The 19,437-nt window shown below is 42.3% G+C and overlaps 1 protein-coding gene across 4 annotated transcripts in view; it reads left to right on the top strand.

The window, feature by feature from the left end:
- CDIPT (CDP-diacylglycerol--inositol 3-phosphatidyltransferase) overlaps positions 1-19,437 on the top strand; it is a 65,708-nt gene that overhangs the window by 2,555 nt on the left and 43,716 nt on the right. The window lies entirely within an intron of this gene.

Genomic DNA, 19,437 nt, shown 5'->3' with positions numbered 1-19,437 from the left:
ATAACCTTCTACAAAGTCAGCTTCAAAAGACTACACTGTAATCTGGTATGACAGGCTCGTTCCACGAAGGAGGCTGCTGCTTTGATACCCAAATCTAGCACTTCAAACTGTCTAAAACAGGGGTGCCCAACACGTCGATCGCGATCGACAGGTCGCTCGCTCAGGCGACCCCAGTCGATCGCAGAGCGGATTCCCTTCTTCCCTTCTCTTTTTTCCCCTCCTGACTGGCCTGCTCCTGAATTCTGCTGCTGCCTTTGCTGCTCAACATTAAAAAACAAACAAACAAACGGCTTGAAGAATTTATGCTCCGGGGGCTAACGTGTGCTTGTACCGGCTTCCCTCTGAAACCGTAAGTTATGTCGGGGGGGGGGGGGAGAGAAGGGAAGCCAGCACGCACATGTTAGAACCCCGTTCGCGGGCTAAAGCGGGAGACAGGTCAGTGAAGCTTGCGATTTGCTCTTCTTGCTGCCAGGTCCTGCCTACTTTCTGTTTCCTCAAAGGCAGGACCCGGCAGCATTTCTCCCAATAGGTCGATCTTGGGCCGATCAGCCTTCCTCTCCCCGACGTCAATTCTGCCGTCGGAGAGGACGTTCTGGCCAGCGGAACTTCCTCTCCGACGGCAAAACTGACGTCGGGGAAAGGAATGCTGGTGGGCCCGAAGCAAGGAGAGCTTGGCCGGCGGCGGGCGGCTTTGGGGGCCTGTTATCCGATGGCAGTGGCAGTGGCTTGGGGGAAGGCAGGGAGGGAGAAAGAGGGCAGGCAGGGAGACAGAAGGAAAGAAGAGAAACAGAAAAAAAGAAAGGGGGCATGAAGAGAGAAAGAAAGAGAGGGCAGGGAGAGAAGAAGAAAATGTTGGGGGGGGGGGAGAATGAGGTCAGGAGGAGAGGAAGCATACAGGCTAAAAGAAGGGAAGAAAGATTGGATGCACAGTCAGAAGAAGAAAGTGCAACCAGAGACTCATGAAATCGCCAGACAAGGTAGGAAAAATGATTTTATTTTAAATTTAGTGATCAAAATGTGTCTGAATTTATATCTGCTCTCTATATTTTACAATATGGTCCCCTTTTACTAAACTGCAATAGAGGTTTTTAGCGCAGGGAGCCTATGAGCGTCGAGAGCAGCGCTGGGCATTCAGTGCAGCTCCCTGCGCTAAAAACTGCTATCATGGTTTAGTAAAAAGGGCGGGGGTGGGTATTTGTCTATTTTTGTATGGTTGTTACTGAGGTGACAGTGCATAGAGTCATCTGCTTTGACCTCTTTGAAAAAACTCCGGAATAGGAATGATAATTAACAATTCTATGAGTACAGTGTGCGTTGTGTTTTTTTTTTTTATTTTATTGTTGGTAGATCATTTTGACTTGGTCATTTTAAAAGTAGCTCGCAAGCCCAAAAAGTGTGGGCACCCCTGGTCTAAAATATGTAAACCACTTTGAATGTAACCACACAGAAAATGCAGTGTAGTTGCAGTAGGAATCAAACTCCAAAAGCGGTTTATCAAGTCCCATCTCCTCTTTAATTTATGAGCTTAGTGCTGAAAATCTGCGCTAGGTTCCATTTTCCCTATCTCTAAATTAGTATTGCCACATATACTCGAATATAAGACAAGATTTTGGGGCCTAAAAATGGGGGTCTCGTCTTATATTCGGGTCAGTTCTCACCCACCCCTCCTTCCGGACTTGTTGCAGGCCTCCACCGGGCCTGCTGTATGTAATGTAATGTAATGTAATTTATTTCTTATATACCCCTACATCCGTTAGGTTCTAAGCGGTTTACAGAAAATATACATTAAGATTAGAAATAAGAAAGGTACTTGAAAAATTCCCTTACTGTCCCGAAGGTGGGCCAGTACAGGAGGGGTCCTGGCTGACTCTGACAATTTTTTTACCTCTCTCTGACTTCCTCCCCCACGTACCTTTTTGAATCCCTGGTGGTCCAGTGGTTTACCGGGCAGGAGTGAGCTTTCCATGATCCTGCCCTGCGCTGAGCCCCTCTGAATGGCTGCTGCTAGTTCTCGCAGGACTCGTGAGAACTTGCGGCACCCATTCAGGGAGGGGCTCAGGTAAAATTTTACTATGCTGCACCTTGGGAAAAACATCATGGCGGCTTACAATCTAAAATACACCAACATTAGATACAATAAAATCATAATTAAAACATAGTGGATGAACACAACATAAAGGATAGGGGGAGGAACTACATACAATATAATAGAAAAAAAGAGGGGGGAGAAACATTAGGGAATTTCCATTTTACATGATACCCTCAGCATTGTCAATTCTGATGTCGGAGAGGAAGTTCCGGGCCAGCCAATCGCTGCCTGGCTGGCTCAGAACTTCCTCTCCGACGTTAGAATTGATGTCGAGTGGGGAAGGCTGGTTGGCCCGGTGCGTCTGCGTCCTCTTTACAGCGTTGGGAAGCAGGTAGAACGCGAAGGCAATGTGAGTCTATCACTGAGCCTGGGATGGGCTCCACGATCGACTCGCATTGCCTTCACTATCTACTGGTCCCAGAACAAGCATGCATACAACACAAATTTTACTGCACCCTATTCAGAGCCCTAAATGGAAATGGACCAAGCTATCTGAACAACCGCCTAATCTGGAAAAACACATCCAGACCAAGGAGAACTGAAGCACACTACCCACCCCCCAATCAAAGTCATGCAAAGCAAAAAAATATATGACAGTCTACTAGCCACCAGAGCAGCAAAAATAGATCACCATTTCTCAAATCTGCTGACCATGATGCCCAACTACAAAACATTCAGGAAAGAACTGAAAACCATACTATTCAAGAAGTTTGTCAAATGATCCAACCAAACTGTATCGACCATTCCCAGATCTCGACGCATACTATAGCTATCAATCTTGTAATCTCCCTGGGAATGCCCAGGCTAATTTCTTATTGTAAACCGCATAGAACTGAAAGGTATTGGCGGGATAGAAGACATCAATGTAATATAATGTAATTTTATTTTCAATGTAGTGGTCAAAATGTGTCCGTTTTGAGAATTTATATCTGCTTTCTATATTTTGCACTGTGGCCCCCTTTTACTAAACCGCAATAGCGTTTTTTAGCGCAGGGAGCCTGTGAGCATCAAGAGCAGTGCAGGGTATTCAGTGCAGCTCCCTGCGCTAAAAACTACTATTGTGGTTTAGTAAAAAGGGAGGGGTTATATTTGGCTATTTTTGTATGGTTGTTACTGACATTGCATAAAGTCATCTGCCTTAACCTCTTTGAAAAACCCCCGGAATATAAATAATTAACATTTTTTCTGCGTACAGTGTGCTTTGTGTTTTATAAAATTTTATTGTTGGTAGATCATTTTGACTTGGTCATTTTAAAAGTAGCTTGCAAGCCCAAAAAGTGTGGGCACCCCTGCCGTTTAGGATTGGATGTTGAGGAATAGTTTGTTGACTGATCTTGGGTTCCTAGTCAGTGTATATGTAAACTGGCGTGCTAGGTAAAGTGGTTCTTTTGCGATTAGGACCTTGAAAGTTAATAAGAGTAATTTGTAAGTACTTGTACTGAGTCAACTTGATTACTGCAATATCGCCTATTTAGCTATCTCCCAAAAGAATATGCGACGATTACAACTAATACAGAATGCAGCAGTCAAACTGATTTTTGGACTGAGGAAGTTTGACCACATGACACCTTACTACCGGCAGTTACATTGGCTACCGATCAAGGCACGCGCAAAGTTTAAGTTTGCCTGCTTCTGCTTTAAAGCACTATATGGCCTAGCCCCCAATTACATAACTGACCTTTTTTCCTTCTCTGCCAACAGACACAAGAGAAGCACACACCTGATCTTCGTTTCCCCCCCCCCCCCCCCCCATTAGAGGATGTAAGTTCAAAAGACACCACCAATACCTTCTCTCCAACCAAGCAGCACTATGGGGTAAAGATCTAGAACAATTGCTCACGCCTTCCACTTATGGGGAATTTAGGACATGCCTAAAAACATATCTGTTCCTGATGTATCTAAACAACTGACCCGTACAACTCTATCTCTTCAACATCGGTTACCTTGAACTATTAACTCGATCTCTTTCCTCTCAAGTTCATTCAACCTGTACCATCTTTTAATCTTTGTAAACCGCATAGAACTTCATGGTCCTGTGGTATATAAGCTATAATTATTATTATTAAGTAATGCGATGTTTGACTGGAAGTCATTGGGCTTCCTTCAGAAAAGGCGTGATATGATCAAATTTCCATTTTTACAAGATTGTTCTGAGAAGGTTGGTCATTATTGTTGGGATTAGTAACATAGATTGTTGCTACTATTTGGATTTTTGCCAGGTACTTGTGACCTGGATTGGCCACTGTTGCAAACAAGATACTGGGCTGGATGGACCATAGGCTTTACTCAGTATGACTATTTTTATGATAATTAACAAAGTCTTTGGGGGAGGGTGGGACAAGGCTGAAGATTTACCTAAAGTTTCTAATATTCTTGTACTAATCCTACTCTCCCCAATAATGCTCCCTCTCCAATTCAGAAGAAGTTGGCAGCCCCCTGAGAATGGTAATGGTGAGGTAATCATTATATAGAAGACAATTTTTATTTACTTGGCTAACCCTCCCTTTTACAAAAGCATAGTGTGGTTTTTAGCGCCGGCTGCGGCAGTAACAGCTTGGATGCTCATAGAAATTCTATGAACATCGGAGCTGTTACCGCCATGGCTGGCACTTTTGTAAAAAAAAGTGTGTGTGTTTGTGTGCGTGTGTGTGTGGGGGGGGGGGTTAAATGAGCTGTTTAAAACTGTCTATTCTCCTGGCATGTAAAAGGAAGTACTGCTGATTCTTGGCTAACAAGACCTACTTTTTTCCCCTTGACTGCAGCAGCTCCCATCACCTCTCATAAGCTGCTGCTCTAGGTAGTGGCCTAGTCAGCTAACAAAGGAGGGGGCATTGTGATCCTCAATAGGACAAGACTACATGCGTGAAGTCCTGAGACAGGTTCTTGACAGGAAATACTATCTATCGTTGGCAAAAGAATCTACAGAATGACTCAAAGAGGAAATTGCAGAATTGGTTGGCATATCAAATGGAGCAGGTCTCCTCACACATAAGGAAAAGGATTTCCTGAAGGTTGAACATCCAATCATTCCAACAATACACAATCCGATCATTCCAAAAATACACAAATCATTGTCCGAGCCACCTCGCAGGCCAATTGTTACAGCGAATGGATCAGTTCTGGAACCTTTATCAATTTTTGTGGACCACTTTCTTAGACCTTGCATATCTACAATTGACTCCTACATATGGGACTCCACTCATTTCATCAGCCTTTTGGACAAAATAGAATGTAATTTGTCTGAGATCATTCTAGTTACCTTGGATATAGAAGCACTCTATACTAATATCCCCCAGATCAACACCTTGGCCATTATAGAAAACACCCTAGATGGCAGAGATTTCATCAAGGATCGCGAACCGACTTATTATGGCTCTCGCAACAATGGTCCTAACAGAGAATTACTTTGAAATTCAAAGAACATTTTATCAGCAGGTCATTGGCAAAGCCATGGCACCCAACCTCGCTAACTTATTTGTAGCCAATTTCAAAAATATCTATTGAGAGATCATCCATTTCAAAATGGAGATGAGCTTTCATTAGATGCCTTTTTTAGGTGGTTCAACATGAGAGATCTCCACTTGAAATTTAAGATAAACCATGATGACATAAAGATTAATTTTCTAGACCCTTTGATATGCAAAGGTGAAAACAAGTTTACAACCATCTTTATACAGAAAACACACTTGTATTATACAAGTAATCACTATCCACCATATACCCAATTCCTAAGACTGAAATGGATATGTACTATCCATCAAGATTTTGAAACAAATACCACAGAATTAGCTAAAAGATTTCAAAGTAGAAGATATCCTTCTTCTCAAATAGCTTTAGGCTACAATAAAGTTACGAGAGAAAGGTTTGAGCTATTAAAACCGTCAATAAAGATTGCTCCAGGGACTGTTTGCTCCCTACACGATACATATTTATCCAAAGATATCAATAAGATCATCAGAACACATTGGAAAATTCTTGAGGGCTGTGAGTGCTTACTGAACAAAAAACTTGTCATGGCATACACGAGAGACAAAAATCTGAAAGAAAAATTAGTCCCGTCAAGACTTCCAGACTCGGTCCCTGACCATAGAGCACAAACATAGGCCACAGGAAATGTGGCAATGTACAGTTTGTCCTCTTAGTCTGGAAATCAGTAACTTCATACTTTCGGTGACCAATCATACTTTCCATTTACATCATTCGTCGGATTGCAACACCAGCTGTGTCATCTACATCAGTGTTCTTCAACCACCGGTCCGCAGAAAATTCCTGCCAATCTGCGCAGGGCCGGCGAGATCGGATTGGGGCCATCGGCAGTGTCTGGGCTGCAACAGCGATGGGCGGCATTGCCCCCCCCCCCCGTGACGCAATTCAAGATTGGCAACGGGCCTCCTCCCCCCGGCATCAACAGCACTTCAGATCGGCAACACGGTGCTCAGCCCAAAGCTTCCCCTCTGATGCAGCTTCCTATTTCCGCCCAAGCAGTTCAAGTCAGAGGGAAGCTTTGGACTGAGCACCACATTGCCAATCTGAAGTGCTGTAGATGCCGGGGGAGAAGGAGGCCCGTTGCCAATCTTGAGTGTCATCAGGGGGGGGGGGCTGTTACCAAAATTGGAAAGAAAGATGAGAGGAAGGGAGAGAGATGGGCCTGTGGTGAATGGAGAGATTGCGAGAAGGGGGCAAATGATGGAAGTGGGGGAAAAGAGACAGAAGGGGCAGATGATGGAAGTGGGGGAAAAGAGACAGAAGGGGCAGATAATGGAAGTGGGGAGAAGGGGGAGAGAGAAGAGGGTAAATGATGGAAGTGGGGAGAAGGGAAAGCAAATGCTGAATGGAAATAGTGAAGGGAACACATACTGGATGGAAGGAGGGATAAAGAAAAAGGACATGCTGGATGGGGGAAGAAGATAGTTAGTGAGATAGTGGAGGGGTGAAGGAAAGGGATAGCATGCTGTGGGTAGACACGGTGAAAAGAGGGAAACTGAGGACTGCATAGTAAGAAAGGCAGAAAATAGACGGAGGCAGAAAATAAAGACTGGAAGACCAGACAAGAGAAGAGAGAGAGATGCCAGAGAACGGGGAAGGAGACAAAGATATCAGATCTGAGTGGAGGAAATGAGAAGAGAAAGATGCTAAAAACCACAGGGGGGAGGGAAAGAGAGATGAAAGGAGAAAGATGCCAGACCATGAGGGAATAGAGGGAAGATGATGGATGTCAGACCAAAGTGGGGGTCTAGAGTAGAGATGGCAAGGGGAGACAGACAGTTTTTGGAAGGGGTAGACAGTGGATGGAATGGGCAGATGTTGGATTGAAGAGACAGGGCAGATGCTGGAAGGAAAAGAGTGAAAAGAAGATGAAAGCAGAAACCAGAGACAACAAAAGGTAGGAAAAAAATCATTTTATTTCTTTTTTGTCATTAGAATATATCAGGTTTGAACTATATATCCTGCTAGAGACATAACTGGGGACTGAAAAGTCCAGGCAATGCATCTTTAGCTTCCAGCTGGCTTAGGGCTCTCTCTGACCAAGGGGCACTCCCCTAACACTATTCCTGTCATGTGTGACTGTAGTATTCTGTTAGCATGATATTTCTGTATAGCATTCTGTAATAATTTGGCTTGTTCAGTTTTCTTGATAGTAGAGGGGATATATGTGAAGGGAAGGGGAGACAGGGGTTTTGTTGGTCCTTGCTCTGTATATTTGTATTTATAAAATGACAATTGTACAGAATATTGTTTCTTTTTATACTTTAATAAAATACATTCAATATAAAATCATAACTGAGGCTTGTGCGGATGAGATCAGATGGTTTGCGGAGACCGAGCTCATGGAGACAGGGCGAAAATGTTTTTTTTAATTTCAGTCTTAGTAGTTTGCCGGTCCACAAAATAATTCTTTTATTTCTGCCGGTCCATGGGTGTAAAAAGGTTGAAGAACACTGATCTACATCATGTCATGCCTGTGTGAGCTGATATATGTTGGTAAAACTAAAAGGATGGTCAAAACAGGAATCATTGAACACTAAGCAACATTAGGAGACAAGTTCTTTCAGCAGTACTGGTAGAACATTGGCTTGATCTCAATCTGTACATGATCTAAGATTTTTTGTCTTCAAGACAATCAATTCAAACCCAAGGTGATGACATATGTTATATTATGTTATGTTATTTATTTCTTATATACCGCTAAATCCGTTAAGTTCTAAGCGGTTTACAGAGAAAAATACATTAAATATACATCAAATTGCTACAAGTTGAATGACAAATTATACATGATCTCAAAACTCTCCGTCCTTCGGGTCTTAACACAGACATTGATTATAGTGTTTTTCTTTAAATATCTCACTTTTATACGTACTGGTTGCTTTATGGACTCTATTCACAATTCATTGGTTCATAGGTGCATTTCTGCATTGTTCATCTTTTAGGGTTTATCACTGTTCATAAAGATAGTGTCCTACGTCTACCGTTTTGATTTGTTTCTTTATATGTCTAATCATAATTGGTACTCTAAGCATTGTTGTGCATACCTTTTATATCTTTTTCTTGGTTTTTCCTTTTTATCTGACTATTGTTTTAATATTGTGAGATATTTCAATATTTATTATATTCCTTCTTTGCATTAGAAAAACATCTATTCCATTTGATTTAACTTTTATAATTAGCCTTTATATACTCCATTTATATTAGGCATTCATACATTGTCATACACTATTATATTTCATTGTGCCTGGCCTTAGTTCAAGTATTCAAGTTAGGCTGGCCTTTCCAGGTATGAGGCGCCTTGCGTTAACTTTTCTTCCAATACTTCATGCTCTGATAGGTAGCTTGCATTATTAACCTACCTAGGTATTAATGCTGGATATACTGTTTACCACTAACATATAATAAACTAACTGATATAAACTATTCAAGTTCAGTGATGTTACCCTGCATACAAATAATATACTGTACATTGTATGTAGGTATTGGCCAAGGTCCATGTTAATGCATGTGAAGTGGGCTTTCCAGATGTTGGGGCTGAGGGTTACCCCAGAGGCAGGTATATTAATAGCGTCAAAATGTACTTGGTGCTCTCCAGTTTCTCCTTAAAGGCACACAAATAGTTGAAGGATCCATTGCTTACAGCTTCAGGCATTAGGTGAAATGACAAGCAGAATTATTTAGGAAATGAGGGCAGAAAGCCACTGTAGATTAGTATGACTCTAACTCCCTTTAATGTGCACTCCAGTATTGTATACATATGAAAGCCGAAAGACACATAGTTGTAAACAGAATCAAACAGCTTTGTAAAATAAATACCTCTGGGTCTCCTCAAAACAGCATCATTTACCTTGCAGTCTACCATCACTTGCACTGCTTTATAAACTGGTTAGCTGAAATTTTCTTCTTCTGATGGTGCTTTTTTCTTCAAATGCTATTTTGTGGCTCTTATTTCTTTTAGTTGACATAGTGTCATGCCTCCCTCTCTTATGTGTTGCAACAGTAATGTGCTTTCATTACTTGATGTTCCTTCTAGCCTCCCCGCCCCCTTAGGACTCTGTTAACAGACAAGAGACCCTGGGTGAGTGTTTTATTCCTTTACCAAATCCACAGCTTCCAGGGCTTAGATGCACTAAAGAGGATTGGAAAGTCCGTGTGGGTCTCTCTGATCCGATTTTTTTTAGCTGATTCAAAAAGAGCTGTTGATACACTAAGTTTGCATGTAAACGATTCACATTGAAATTCGTCATAATCTCCATCTCTCCCGTCCGACCGATGGCCGTGAGAGCAACTCTCACGTATGCGCAGAAACGATAGGGAAAGCCCGAACAGCTGAGAGGTAGGGGAAGTCCCAAAAGCTGCCTCCTGTCACTCAGCTGTTTGGGGCAGGAAACCTCTTTTTTTTTTTTTTAAATGGGCACAAATGCTGTGCTTGTTACACATGCACACTATCTGTCCCATAAAAGAAAAAAGCCTCCCGCCCTGACAAACCGGCACTGGAAACTGACCCCTTTCTGCGGCAGCAAAAACACAGAAGGAATGCCCACTTCCTCCTGCCATAGTGACCCCCACCCCCCATGATTCTTTCCAGGAATTAAAGCTACAGTCTGAGCAGCCTGTCACTGCAGAATGTTCCCTCATGAGTGACCAGAGGCCACAATCCGCCTCTTTTCCTGATTATCCTGACCTCGTTCGGATCTTTATGGACATCTGGGAGACTCCGGAGGGTCACCCTAAAATGTGCTTGCGCCATGGCACGACTTCATCCTATGACGGATGCCCTTTTTTTTTTTTATTAAGTATTTTCAACATATTACATCCATTTAAACATCACAAGATATGGATTTCAAAGTAATTTATACATCATCCAAAATCAAATTAATCACTTAAGGTGAATATCCATCTAGCCCACAATTGAAAGAAGACAACTCTTATAATTCAGATAACATAAAGAAATCAAAAAATAGGAATAGAAGGAGGAAAATAAACTTTCCCTCCTTCATAACCTATATACCTTCATATGGCGCTACACTTATATATAACCCCATTGAGAATTGCTAATAACTAGTCTTATTTCTTTCCCTTAAGAAATAATTCTAATTGAAATGGGTCCCAAAAAACATAATCTTTGTCTTGAATATGCAACAAACATTTACAGGGAAATTTAAGAAAAAACGTTGCACCAATTTCAAGAACTTTAGGTCGCAAAGCAAAAAAGGCTTTTCTCCTATGTTGAGTAGCCTTTGCCACATCAGGAAACATTAAAACCTTATATCCACAGAATTTTGCCTCTCTGTTTTGGAAATATAATTTCAAGATTAAAGTTTTATCTAATTCATTTGCACAGGAAATTAACAAAGTAGCCCGGGTTTGGATCAATTCTTGAGAATGTTCTAAAAATTTTGTTAAATCTACATCTACAGCACTCAAATGATCCATTCTCCCTTCTACCAGAATTTTTTTCTTTTGAAGTATATAAAAGAAGTTAGAGAACATCATAGTATCTGAGTTAGTTACCCCAAGTATCTCCTTGAGATACCTTCTCAAAAGTATCTCAGGGGATAACAAATGGGTCAATGGAAAATTTACCAATCTTAGATTCCTTGCTCTAACCTGATTTTCACTCATTTCTAACTTATAATGAATATTCAAAGAATCTTTTGTAGATGCCACCATAGATGTCTGTAAATTCTTTATCTGCTTTCCCAAAGAGAGTGTACGTTTGTCTAGATTCCCAATGTTGGCATCTACATTTCCCAATTTATCTACTACTTCCTTGGAGAAAACCTGAACTTGATTAGTAACTTTTCTCAACATTGCCTCCATCCTCATATTAAGAGTCCACAAGTCTTTTAAGGTAACTTCCTCTGGATTTTCTTCTAGCCCCTCAGCCTGGCTAATTGTTCCAGGAAAAACTTGAGGCATCTGTGAAAATACAATCTCCAAAGCCTGCTGGGGGTTGGAGGCTTCAAAAGAAGCTGCTTGAGAGCCTATAGGTTCCAAGCCCCTAGGAAGATCAGGAGGGAGGGGGGGGAGTACGCTCTAGAGAGCTCAAGGAAGCTCCCAAAAATGAATCAGGTTTATCTATTGGCCTTGAAGTACCTGGTAATATCAAATATTTGTCCATGGGTCCAGCCATAACCGGAGTTGAGACTCGAGGTTTCCCTTTACGTTTTCCCATTGTCAATCTAGGAACAAAATCCAAAGCAAAATAAACTTAAGCTTAACTTAGCTCCGTTTCTACTCCAGAGGCTCCAGTGGCTCCCAAGTGGCTCATAAGGGGCATGACCTGCCCCTCAGGGCACACCCTGCGGCCACACGCCTGTGGCCGCGCCACAGGAGGAAGCGCGTTCTTATCTCCCGGGCTACAGGACCCGATGGTTGTTGGTGTCCTTCTCCAGTGCCAGTTGGCAATAGGCACTTTAATGTCGGGGAAGCACTCCGGAGAAAAACTTGCCACAGGAGGAAGCGCGTTCTTATCTCCTGGGCTACATGACCTGATGGTTGTTGGTTTCCTTCTCCAGTGCCTGTTGGCAATAGGCACTTTAATGTCGGGGAAGCACTCCGGAGAAAAACAGTAGGTAATAGCAAACAGAAAAGTCCCTGCTCTCTAGATTCTCTGCGCCCTCCAGGAGAAGCTTCCTCCACGGATGCCTTTTAACAAGTGCTTTGTTTCTCTAAAGGTAGATTCCTCAGTGGCGCAGGTCACCAAGCGCACTTCTCTCCCCAGTGACGGGGAAGGAGGTTCAGGACAGATGTGTGGATTTTGCCCTTAAAACGTCTGTTTGATTCGGCAGCCGCTGGAGTTAAGGTGGCATTGGCCTCTTCTTTCTTGGCCAGGGCATGCTGTTTCAAGCTGCGCCATAATCCTGATACTGTGGTGCTCCGTGACTTGGATTTTATAATCTTAGGAGTGGATTATAGGCTGATGCCTTGTATGACATCTTGAAAGTCTTTGCTAAGCTTTCCATCTATTCCGTTTCGGCTCACAGGATGCTCTGGATCTGGCAGTGGTCTAGCAATTCATCTTCTAAAGCAGGGGTCTCAAAGTCCCTTCTTGAAGGCCGCAATCCAGTCTGGTTTTCAGGATTTCCCCAATGAATATGCATGAGATCTATGTGCAGGCACTGCTTTCAATGCATAGTTATTGGGGAAATCCTGAAAACCCGACTGTATTGCGGCCCTCAAGGAGGGACTTTGAGATCCCTGTTCTAAAGCGACCGTGAGCCGGTTGCCTTTTGGAGATAGCTGCTGTTCAGCCAGGGTTTGAATAACCTGATGACCTGTTGTATGCAAGATTGCAGGCCCAAGTCACTGCCTGTGAATAGATCCCACCCTTCCAGAGGTTTGAGGTGTCCTAATTTTCATCCTTTCAGGCGCTTTTGTCCGTATTCGAGCCCTTCAGCAGGCTAGTGGTCCTCTTCGTCCACCAGACCACATTTTAGCAGTTCTCAATGTCAGTCGTCCAGCAGCTCCTGCAAAGAAGAAATTTTGATGCCAGGCCAGTGTGTCATCCCTCATCCCTTGCGTATCGGGGGGGGGGGGGGGTTGTCGGCGCTTCTGGCAGAATGGCAGGCCATTACCTCCAACTGCTGGGTCTTTGAGGTCCTCAGGAATGGCTACAAACTGGAATTTTCTTTGTCCTCTGACAAGAGTATTTTCTGGATTCCCCAGCAGGCCATCCCGAGAAGGAGGTTTGGGTGCAGGCCACAGTCTGCAAATTACTCGATATTGCAGCCATAGAACCTATTCTGGAGCGAGACTTGGGCTCTGGGAAATACTCAATATACTTCATAGTTTCAAAGAAAGGCTTCAACAATTGGAGACTGATTCTGGACCTCAAGGCGGTTAATGTGCTGAAAGTGCTCCGCTTCCGCATGGAGATGGTGCGATCAGTGATAGCATCGGTGGCACCAGGGGAGTTTCTAGCCTCTCTGGATCTGACAGATGTATCTCCACATTCCCATTTTTCTAGGCCACCAGAAGTATCTGAGGTTCCACGTCTTGGGGCAACATTTCCATTTGCAGGATGCTCAGGCAATTTGTGCCAGGCATATGGTGCAGCAAAGTAGAAGGAGCAGAGTCTGGAGTTGGCTGTAGAGGAGAAGGGTACAGATAAGAGATTTATTCAACGAGCAGAGTGCCCAGTGGGGAGTGTGAGAAGAGATGATAGAGGAGCAATACTGAGGAGTTGCAGAGTGCATACACTTGTAGGTCAATACGCCATTGAAGTGACTTGAGGAGAGGGGTAATGTAGGCATAGTGACAATGGCGGAATATGAGGCATGCAGCAAAGAGTTCTGAACAGATTGAAAGGGAGAGAGATGGTTTAGTGGAAGGCTAGTGAGAAGCAGGTTGCAGTAATCTAGGTGAGAGGTGGTGAGGGTCTTGGCAGTGTTCTCAGAAAGGAAGGGTCTGATATTAGCTATATTGTAGAGAAAGAACCAAATAGTTTTGGCAGTCCATTGGATATGTGAAGAGAAGGAGAGAGATGAGTCAAAGATTATCCCAAGTTTGCGAGCTAATGAGACAGGGAGGATTAAGGGTGTTGTCCACAGAAATAGAAAACAGGAGAAGAGGAGAGACTGGTTTAAGAGGAAAGATAAGGAGCTCAGTCTTGACCATGTTTAAGTTTAGATGGTGATGGGATTTCCAGACATCATCAAAATGATGCCAGTGAAACAATCTATGGATTGTTTCCATTCTGGCAGGGTTGGCTCAAGGGGCTATGGCTCCTGAAGGAAAATTATACATCTATATTTTCTGTTATGAATTGTATAGAGGCCAGAATTCAGTGTTTCTTACTGAAGGCCATTGCCAACCTGCAAAAGAGGTCTGTACAGAAACAGACGTTAACTAAACACATGTTTTTGCTGAGTCCATTCATTTACTATTTTATGGCAGAGATAGCCCGTGCTATGATCTACTAGGAATGTTTACTCTCTCTGAGACTAGGTGGTGCCAGAGGACATCACTCATTAGTGATAGACATTCTGATTATAGATACAATAGGTGAGGTAATTATCATATAACAATTTTTTTGTTGTTCCTGGGTGATGTGTTCTTTCTTAATTTCATATGCCACAAAAGTATAGAAAATGGCTATCATTCCCCTCAAACTTGGCTTTCGTGACCAGGACATTGATATTTTGAAATTTACCTTTTTTTGCAGAACATTGTTCCAAGCTGAGTAAACTTGGGGGCCCTTTTACTAAAGCACAAAGATCTGGCAGATGCATTTTGCTATGTATATGGCCAATTTATCAAGACAAGAGGAAAAAAGTACTCCCATAGAAGCATTTGCTAAGATGTGCAATACCTGCAAGGCATTTTTTTGGCATACCTGTGGGGGATGAAGACAAACCTTGTGCACTTCGCTTCACATGTGAGCACTGCCAAAAAACTCTGGAAGGTAAGACAATTTTGTTTCTCACTAGAATGGAGGAATTTTCTGCTATAAACATTTCTTAGAATGTTTAATTAAAAAAAAATATTTAAATTTAAATTTTTCAATGTTATTTGAAAATATATCAAATATGAAATATGTTGCGAGAATCTCATTCACACTAGTCACAGGGAAATTAATTTATTTTCATTACCACAATTTTCCTTTTGTTCTTCTACAGGATGGTACAGAGGGGAAAAGAAAGCCATGAAGTTTGCTATCCCAAGAATTTGGCGGGAACCCAGTGACCACTCAAGCAAGTGCTACTTCTGCATAGTGGACCCTTCCAAACATCGAACTGGCAAGCATGCATTTGCAATCACTTATCCAGACATTCTTTCATCCATTGCCCCGGTGCCAAATTGCCCTGAACTCCCTATATTCACTCCCCCCCAGAGAAAGAGCAGGTGTCTTCAGAAGAGAGCAGCAAATCAGAGAGTGAGGGAGATGTAGATCCAGTTTACAATATCAGTGGTGCAGCTGATGAGAGAAATCCATACTAAGTTTTATTTTTTTATTATTTGATTAATCGCCTATTCAAACCAAAAAGATACTATCCAAGCCAAAAAGACCTCAATGACTTAATCGGAGATCTTGGTTTCACCAAGTTCAATGCCGAGCTTTTGATGTCTAGGCTCAAGCATTGGAACTTGTTGGATAAAAGTGTGCAAGTCACAGATCAGAGGAAGTATCACCAAGCTTTATATACCTCCTGCTCTCATCAAGATGGGCTCTGCTTCTGCCACAATGTGACCAGTCTGAGCCAATTGCAATCACCTGTAACTCAAAAAAAGTGGCATCTCTTCTTTGACAGCTCATCCAGGAGCATCAAACCATGCTGATCCATAATGGTAACAAGTACCCATATCTTCCACTAGTTCACTCGGTGCACCTCGAAAAGGATTACAACAGCATCAAGACCTTACTAGGCATCTTGAAATATGAGCACAGCTGGGGGGTCATCAGAGACTTCAAAATGATGCTATTCCTAATGGGTCTCCAGGGAAGTTTTACCAAGTTTCCTGTTGTCTCTGCCTTTGGGACAGCAGGGACACAAAGGCGCCTCACCAAAGGCGGGACTGGCCACAGTGGACAGAGTACTCTGTAGTGAGAAACAACTTCAAATGGGAACCACTGGTAGACTCTAGGAAGATGCTGATGCCACCACTGCACATTAAATTGGGCTTAGTGAAAATAAGGATAGGGAGTCGGCAGCCTTCAAGTACCTACAAGACATCTTCCCTAATCTGTCTGAGGCAAGGGTCAAAACTGGTGCCTTTGGACCACAGATAAAGAAGATCCTGGAATGCAAGGAATTTCCCAAGAAGCTAACTAGGAAAGAGAAAAGTGGCTTTGAACAGTTTTGTCACAGTGGTTGGGGGCTTCCTGGGCAATCACAAGGCTGAAAACTGTATGGTGTTGGTTGAGAATCTGGTGAAGAATTATACTAAAATGAGCTGTAGGATATCTCTTAAAGTTCATGTCTTTGATGTTCATCTTGAGACATTCAAGGAAAACATGGGAGCATAAACAAAGGAGCAAGGTGAGCGCTTCCACCAGGATATACTGGACTTTGAATGCCATTACAAAGGACAATTATAATGAGAACATGATGGAGACTAAATTTTGGTGCCGATTCGTGAAAGTGACTTACAATATAATTGCAAATCTTGAAAAATTCACTTCTAAATCTTCTCTGGTCATCTTTGTATAACTTCAATATAAATGTATGTTAATTGTGATTCATTTGTTGCTTTTTATGACTTTATATAAGAATGAAAAGATGAACATTTGGCATTTTCACATGGTAAATTGCAAAATTTGACTATCCTGGTCACAAAAGCAAAGTTTTGTAGAAATAATTGACATTTTCTATACATTTTAGGCACAAGCAATTAGGAAATTACACTTACTGCTCAGGAACAAAAATCTTGTTATATTACACACCTTTGCGACCTCTGAAGTCCTCTCAAGGAGCATCACTATAAGTACCCTCATCAAAAGAAATTGTACAATGTGATACCTGCAAGTGAGTCTTCTCAGGAGTAGCCCCCCCCCCCCCCCCACACACACACACTCACTCTCTGGCATTTACACTGAGGTGCTATGTCTAACTCCAGACTACCTCTACTTCAGGAAGCAGGTAATAGCCTGGTTCTTCATTCAAGCTTTTAACACGTAGGATGATTTACTATATACTCATTCTGCACCAGGACTAGCTTGCAACACACACTGTAATTAGATGAGTTCCTTATGTATAATCAATTTGCCTTGAATTTAACCTCCCATCTGTTTATCCCAATGGACTCCGTACTACCAATCTTGTCCCCATCTAATAACTACACGGCCCCTTGGCTGTAGGATAAGCTGTATTGTAGAAAAGCATTAGCGTCATATCTGTTATTTGAATGTTCTGATTTCTACTTATTTTAATTTCAGTGCTGTTATTTTTGAAACTATTTCATGGTAGTCCTATTATTAAGTTTCAATTAGCTGATTTTGAGTTTACCTCACTCATTGTATTTGTTTATAGTTGGTCTTTTATTTATTAGTATTTTATATACCGTCTATCAATGGAGGATGTCTAAGCAGTTATTTCATTCAGGTAGTCAAGCATTTTTTCCTATCTGTCCCGGCAGGCTTACAATCTACATGTATTTGGAGCAATGGAGAATTAAGTGACTTGGCCCGGAGTCACAAGGAACAGTACCGGGCTTGAGCCTACAACCTCAGAGTGCTGAGGCTGTAGCTCTAACCACAAGGCCACTCCTCTCTCCCATACTGTTAACAAAATTGTAAGATTTTTATGTTGAATTGTACATACTGTATACCATCTTGGGTAAATCTCTTCATAAAAGCGGTTAATAAATCCAAACCATGTATGTATTTTCCTGGGTTTACTCATGTAAATCACACATTTGTAACATTATATAAAATATACTGCGAAGTTTTGTGTTCGAGACAGAAAAATCTAGTTTCTAGTTATGTCTGTCTCCCAGCACAGAAAAAATAAAACACTTTCACATATTGCTTTGATGACTGGTTTTTGGTGGAAGGAAATCTAGAGACCTTGAACTGGACTGTTTCAGGTTGCCCAGAGATATGGTTACTGCTTGGTAAGAAATTTATTTTTCCTCCGGTATGGCTGGGTTTTTCTGTTTGGTCCCTTCAATGCCTCTGAATATCTCATTTTATGTTTGCTCCTGTTAGTGCGTAGGCAATCTGACATTATGGAAATGTTGAAAGTGGTTTGTTTGACTGTATAACTTGGCCAAGTACTTTTGCTTACACTTTGATACTTCTGTTTCACAACTGAAAATATTTATTTATTTAGTTACTATAGTTAGTTTGCTTATTTTATTTATTTATACTGTTCTCCCAAGAGAGCTCAAAATGGTTTACATGAATTTATCCAGGTACTCAAGCATTTTTCCTTGTCTGTCCTGGTGGGCTCACAATCTAGCTAATGTACTTGGGGCAATGGGGATTAAGTGACTTACCCAGGGTAACAAGGAGCAGTGTGAGTTTGAACCCACAACCTCAGGGTGCTGAGGCTGTAGCTTTAACCACTGCCCATCCTCCCAGAGTAGCTCAGAACCGGTTACAGCATTACATACATAATACAGATTGGTATACCGAATTACTGTATTTTTTTTGCCCTATAAGATGCACTTCCCCCCCAAAAAAAAAAGTGTGTGGAAATAAGGGTGTGTCTTATGGAGCAAATACTTCCTCCCCCGGTACCTTATTGTAACCCCAGCAGTCCAGCGCTGTATCGTCAGGCGCTCCTGCCCTTCCCTCGTTGGACAGCTGCCTGAGTCCTGATCTGTTGCGGCGCATAAGGCAGGCGCGAGCTTTTCGTGCGCCTGCCTGGTCCCATTCAGTTAGCGGTAAGGAATCAGGCAGGCGTGAAAAAGCTCATGCCTGCCTTGTGCGCTGCTCGCTGCCGCAGCAGATCAGGTCTCAGGCAGCCATCCAGCGATGGAAGGGCAGGAGCGTCTGCTGATACAGCACTGGACTGTTTTGATTTACATTAACATTGCATTGTTTACAGCTCATTTTGTAGAATGTGGAAGGGGTCATAAATCAGAACTGATAAGAGGGAGAAGATGTGTCTGGAGGTAAAGATTTGTAAAGGCTGTTTTGTTTGTTTACATATATTGTAAATGGATACATGTGAGTTTAGTATAGTATGGCATCTTGCACTTGATTTCGGAATTATTGGCTGCTGTTGGATGGCATAGTCGTATGTATTGGTCTGGGGATGTTAACAGATTTTTCACTGCCTTCCTAAAGTTTAGTAGTGACTTGAGTGGTTGTGGTGTTTTGTTCCAGAATTTGGGGATGAAGTATGAGTATGAGCTACTGTTGGCTTTTTCATACAACAGTGAGTGGCTAGATGAGACTGTCGGGAGTTTTT

The sequence above is a fragment of the Geotrypetes seraphini genome, chromosome 5 (assembly GCF_902459505.1).
Source record: "Geotrypetes seraphini chromosome 5, aGeoSer1.1, whole genome shotgun sequence".
NCBI lineage: Eukaryota > Metazoa > Chordata > Amphibia > Gymnophiona > Dermophiidae > Geotrypetes > Geotrypetes seraphini.
Note: the sequence above shows the minus strand (reverse complement) of the source record. Positions and strands in the feature narration are given on the sequence as shown.